The 6,296-nt window shown below is 49.8% G+C and overlaps 1 pseudogene; it reads left to right on the plus strand.

Moving 5' to 3' along the window:
• The first annotated feature begins 2,338 nt into the window (after positions 1–2,338).
• On the plus strand, positions 2,339–2,856 carry LOC128588475 (translationally-controlled tumor protein-like; annotated as a pseudogene).
• The last annotated feature ends 3,440 nt before the right edge of the window (positions 2,857–6,296 follow it).

Here is a 6,296-nt window from a genome sequence, read left to right on the forward strand (position 1 = left end):
TTTTATTTCACTCTCAGAGGTAAAAGTTACAAAAAACAAAACCAAAAAACAGTACAAAGAATTTCTGTAGCCCTTCCCCAAATCATAACTTGTCCCATGAGTGCATCGTCCTTCTCTCTCTCCACTTGTGTTCCTGTTATTGTTTCTTTTATGACTTGATCCTGGAGGTTGCAGCCATGGAACTCATTTACCTCTAAATATGGCAGCAGGCGTTTACAAAAAGTAAAGGTATTCTCTCTTATAACCTCTGGAAAGTGACTGAAATTGAGACATTAACATTGCTATGGCACCATTCTGGAATGTATAGAGCTGATTTGAAAATTCCCAAGTTTCCAAGCAATATTTTCTAGCACAAATGAAAAACTGCTTTTCCTGGTCCAGGATGTACTTTGCAATCCAACAGTGCATTCAGTTGTCCTTTCTCTTCAATCACTGTCAGCCTGGAGCAGTTCCTCAGTCTTCATCTTTTATGATCTTTCCATTTTCAAGTACCCACCATTTACTTTGTAGAACATTTCTTCTGGTGTGTCTCTTGGTTCCTCATGATTAGATTCACTTGTGTATTCTTGGTTGGAATACCGCAGATGATGTGGGTGTCCGAGGGCAGTTCAGAGGGTGACAGGTGTAAGGGGACTTAGAACAATACCCGGCACAGCCCTTGCTCAGTGTTGGCTGGGGGTGGAGTTGAGAGCAAGGCCCTCTTTCTTCCCTTCTCCAGGTCTCCCCAGAGAACCCTTCCTCCATAATGGCTATCATCAGCTTTGTCCTGAGCCCAGGTAGCAGACAGTGTCACTGGGGAGACAAGTCATGGACAGGAAGAAAATCCCTCACTACACAAAAGTGTCTGACTGAAGGCTGCAGGACTGGGGTAGTGTTATTGAGACAAACAGCTTCTTGGGCAGGATCCAGCTAGTGTAGAAGAAGGAGGGAAACAGGTATTCTCACTTGTCAGTGACATTCCGGGCCAACACTGAAGAGCGATGAGTTTTGGAACGGATCTGGAGAACACCCTAGTTCTGCGTGGACTGGAGTGCAGGCTTCTGAGCCAGGGAAGTCAAAGTGGCTCCTGTGCCATCACTTAAGGTCAGGCTGCATACAGGAATAAAGATATGAGGAACGGGGGAGTTGGGGATGGGCCCTGGGTTGCTGTGTTCTCAAGTGGAAGGACAATTGTTATCCTTCCCTGAGACAAAGAACACAGAGAGAATGGTGGGAAGGAAGATGATGCTGTTTTAGACTGTAGGGGTTGGGTGACACCGGGGGGAGATGTCCTTGTCACCTGAAGCTGAGATCAGCATGGATGTCCAGACTTGTGAACCAGGATGTTTTCACTGGCTACAACATGGAGATGATGATATCTCCCCAAAGCCTTTTAGTGCAAGGATCAATGAGATAGCCTTTGTGAGGCTGGCACAGACCCAGCACTGATGGGGGAGCTATTGTGATGGTGACAACTGGAATAAGTGGAAACCCGCGGCTAAGGAAGGGCAGGAGAAGTCAGGCAGAAAAGGGCCCTTTCCAACACTGTGCTGGTACTCACTTCTAACTAGGCAAAACCTTCCCCAGACCTACTGAAAGGCCAAAAGTCTCTTGGTCCCATGAGCACCTCTCCCTCTCCGTGAGGACATGTGTCCTGGGCCACTACTGCCATCCCCATTGTCCCCATGCTGCCTCCTCCTGGTGCAGAGGCTTCATGCAGCCTGTCAGCAGGAAGAACACAGTCTGGTTGCAAATACCTAGAGCCTGCGTCTCTGCCGTGGGCTTTCCTGTAGTACCACGCTCAGCTTCCCTGGTATGGGGCGCTCTAGACACAGACAGTGCAGACTAACAAGTCACCAGAGCCTGCCATGCATCGGGTTTGAGTTATAGACTGATCCAATCAGGGATTTGCGCGTCCCCACTGTCCTTTGTTCTTCTGGTTCCTGCTAAGTCACCTGTATGTTCCCACATTCACACTTGGAACCCCAACTTCAATCTGCCAGCACTGAGGACATTTTTACTGAGGTGTCCTCAGGACACACCTAGAACTCTCCCCCACTCCCCACCCCAAACAGGCCCCTTGTTCCACCTGCCCGAGTGGTCCGAGTCCTTGCTGATCTCTGTCCTCCGGGATCAGAAGCAGTAACTCTGTCTGGGAGCCTTCCCTTTGCCTCTCCTGAGCTCTGTCCTTTCGTCCACACAGTGCTGCAGAAAATGTGCCTCAAATTTGCTCTTCTGGGCCATTTCTGCCCACTCTCCTCTCCCCACTGCTGCTACAGCTCCACCTTGCTCACTCCAAGCTCCAGGCTCCTGCAAAGCTAGCACTGCAGCTTTCTTTCTTCTTTCTTTCTTCACCATCATGATTATCTACAGGGACCTCATTAGCCACCATGAGATGTTCTCAGACATTTACAAGATCTGAGAGATCGCGAATGGCCTATCCCTGGAGGTGGACGGGAAGATGGTCAGTAGGACAGAGGGTAACATTGAAGACTCGCTCATTGGTTGAAATACTTCCACTGAAGGACCTGAGTGCGAAGGTACTGAAAGCGCAGTTACCACTGGTGTTGATATTGTCATGAACCATCACTTTAGGAAACCAGCTTCACAATAGAAGCCTACAAGCAGCACATCAAAGATTACATGAAGTCAATCAAAGGCAAACTTGAAGAACAGAGACCAGAAAGAGTAAAACCTTTTATGACAGGGGCTGTAGAACAAATCAAGCACTTCCTGGCTAATTTCAAAAACTACCAGTACTTTCTTGGTGAAAACATGAATCCAGATGGCGTGGTTGCTCTCCTGGACTCCCGTGAGCATGGTGTGACCCCATATGCGACTTTCTTTAAGGATGGTTTAGAAATGGAAAAATGTTAACAACTTTGGCAATTTCTTTGGATCTATCACCTGTCATAACTGGCTGCTGCTTGTCACCCACACAACACCAGGGCTTAAGACAAATGGCACTGATGTCATCTCGAGCTCTTCATTTATTTTGACCTTGATTTATTTGGAGTGGAGGCATTGTTTTTAAGGAAAAACATGTCATGTAGGTTGTTTAAAAATAAAATGCAGGGCAGTGCCTATGGCTCAAGGAGTAGGGCGCCGGTCCCATATGCTGGAGGTGGCGGGTTCAAACCCAGCCCCGGCCAAAAACCACACAAAAAATAAAAATAAAAATAAAAATAAAATGCATTTAAACTCGTTCAAGAGAATGCCTTTTAGGTTAATACATGTTTAAACTAAATCTATCCCGTAGTGTTCATGGAGAAGCTAGAGACTGGTTGTAGGCCACTACTAGAAAGCATAAAAGACTGTCATCAGATAAATTCTACAGTGGAAATCTCTACTGAGACTGGAATATAAAGGAATCCAAAGTTTTAATTCTGAGTTACAGTCAAGGGAGAGACCATGCTCATAGCAGTGCCAACACTTGAAGTGGAGCCTTAACACATTTCATCACCTACAACGGAAGTAGTAACTGTGGCAGAAATTACCAAGAGAATAAAAAGAGACGAATTTAGTTGGAAAAAAAATTTTTTTGTTCTTCTCTCCCATTTCCACTTCGGACCCCTTCTCTGAATTCCTGGTGTACATACGAATTCTCTCCTCTGCAATGTGGGGTCCAGACTCCCAAGATCGTGCACATCTGTGACTCTGATTTTTTTTTTTTAATCGTAGAAACTCCTAACACCTTTCAGAATCATTTGCTTTGTAAATTTCTCCTTACACAGATGTTTGCTTCTCCATCTGGATTTGAAAGAGTTGAGACCTCAGGGGCCAAAATCCCCTCTGTGTCCCTTTCCTCCCCTTCTTGTCTGGATCCCTGCCTCTGGAAGCACAGCAGGGGCTCAGCTCACCCTTAGCTGTGTCCTGACGGGCTTTCCTTGTTATAGGGCATCGCCAAGGCACTAGCTGTTGTGTCCCTGGAACACCTGACGGTGGTTCTGGATGAACTGGAAGTGTACGGCACTAAACTCACTGACAGGGACACGTCGTCCATCCTCAAACTGGCCAAGGTGACAGCATCCTGGGAGTGCAGCCAGCATTCCGCACAGGGCCTGAGGGCTCCCCTCACCACAGCCCCTGCACTTCTCTGAGGCGTTTGGCTACCCAGAATGCCCCCTCCCTCGGAATGAGTGCCCCCCCCCCCCCCCCGCTTTCCCTACTCCCTCATGCCTGTGCTTCAGCACACACCCCCACCCCACAAATCCTTCCCATCCACAATCCATCTTCCCTCCCAGGCCCTCTGGGCAGTCTTCTCCTTTCTGGGCCTCCAGGTCCCCTCAGGGGAGGAGGATGAGGGAGGAGAAGGCAAGTCCCCTTTCCCCCTACAGGAGTATCAGCAAAGGGAGTGGGGGCTGGTCTGCCACACCATCTACCTAAGCTACGGCATGATGATGTCTGTGGCCAAGGACACCCTCTCCTGCCATGTGGACACCATCCTGGCCTTGGCCGTGCAGCATTACCAGGAGTGCATTGTGAAGAAGGTACTTCCTGCTCCCTCCGCCCACACCCCAGCCCCGCCTGTGCCCCTCTGCCCTGAATGGGAAGATGTGCGACCGAGAAGGGACCTCAGGGGGCAGGGCTGCCAGTCACCTCCTCTCCCACCTCAGTCCTCAGAGCCTCAGTCTTGCAGCTCTGAACCTCTAACTGGCCCCGGGGGTGCACTCATTTGAGGTCTGTTCAAAGTGTCTCCTTCCTCCTGGTTACTCATGCCCGCCCTTTGGGCTCCTAGGAAGGAAGGAGCTATGCCTAAATTCCCTAACTCGTCCCCGGGGACAAGCACCAGGGGAGACAGAGGCAAACCCTAACACCTTTCCTGCCTCTGCTGCGTGTCCAGTGTGCCTGAGGGCAGGGGAGCTGCCCTTCCCATTCCCAGTCCACCTGCCACCCAGCTGGCCTGCTCAGGGCAGAATGTGCTCAGTGGAGAGGTGCTACCTTGAGAGACAAGGAGGCCAGATCCACCTTAATGCCAGAGTGCCATGAAAGGGGAGTTCCTGAGGGTACCAAAGAGATCGGTGGACTGTTCCCCTACAGGGCTGCCATAGGCTGTCTCCATTTATAGCTATGCTCAGAGGGAAGATTTAGGGCTGTGGGCTAGGGAAGTCCTTGGGCCGCTCAGCTCCTCATTTTCCCAGATTGTATATGGGTGGACATCCCTGACCCCAGGGTCATTTTGGCCCTGGGAGGACTCTGAGCACACTCGTTGGTTCAGGACGAGGCTCTGAAACTTGAGTACCTGGATGCGCTGACCCAGATGACAAGCATCCTGAGCACCCATCCCATTCCCTTGCCATGCAAGTTTCCCCACAAACAGGACCTTGTGACCTCTATGGCGGTAAGCACCACTCAGGAGGCGGGGCAGAGAGCAGGGCGGAGGGAGGACGGTCCCCAGGGAAAGCCTCAGTAGGGTTCCTAGGCCAGGCCTGGAAGAGAGAAGCCCAGAGTTTCCAGCCTTTTGTTCCTACTGCCATCCTTCTTTTCCATGCTCCAGGTGGGGGTGAGTACTGTGGGGCGAGGCTGGGAGTGGGGGTGCTGCCCCGGTGAACCTGCTCATTGGAAGTCCCTGGAGGTTTCAGGTCTCACCTTCTAGTGAGCAGGGCCTGGGGTGGGAGGAGGGAGAGGAAGGTGATATGAGCATGTTCATGGTCCTCCTGGTCTCTGGGGCGGGGTGTCACAGGCGCTAATCCGGGAGGAGCCACTGGACTGCATCTCTAGCTCCATTAGGCAGAAGGCAATGAACGTCATCTCTGACCTCAGGTAGCAACCGGCCACTGCTCTCTGCCTTCCCTGCTCTGGCTTGAGTTCTGACCTCTTCCCTGGTCCCTCTCCACCTCTCATCTTCTGCTTCACCTTTTTTTTTCCATTATTATTTTATTAAATCATAGCTATGTACATTAATGCAATCATGGGGTACAATGTGCTGGGGGTTTTTTATTAAATCATAGCTGTGTACATTAGTATGATCATGGGGCACCATACACTTGGTTCATAGACCGTTTGACACATTTTCATCACACTAGTTAACACAGCCTTCCTGGCATTTTCTTAGTTATTTTGCTAAGACCTTTACATTCCACATTTACTAAGATTCACATATACCCTTGTAAGATGCACCGCAGGTGTAATCCCATCAATCTCTCTCCCTTCACCTACCTCCCCCCTCTCTCCCCTCCCTTTCCCCTTTCCCCCTATTCTTAGGTTGTAACTGGGTTATAGCTTTCATGTGAAGGTCCTAAATTAGTTTCATAGTAAGGGTGAGTACATTGGGTACTTTTTCTTCCATTCTTGAGACACTTTACTAAGAAGAATAT

The sequence above is a fragment of the Nycticebus coucang genome, chromosome 6 (genome assembly GCF_027406575.1).
Source record: "Nycticebus coucang isolate mNycCou1 chromosome 6, mNycCou1.pri, whole genome shotgun sequence".
In the NCBI taxonomy this organism is placed as follows: domain Eukaryota; kingdom Metazoa; phylum Chordata; class Mammalia; order Primates; family Lorisidae; genus Nycticebus; species Nycticebus coucang.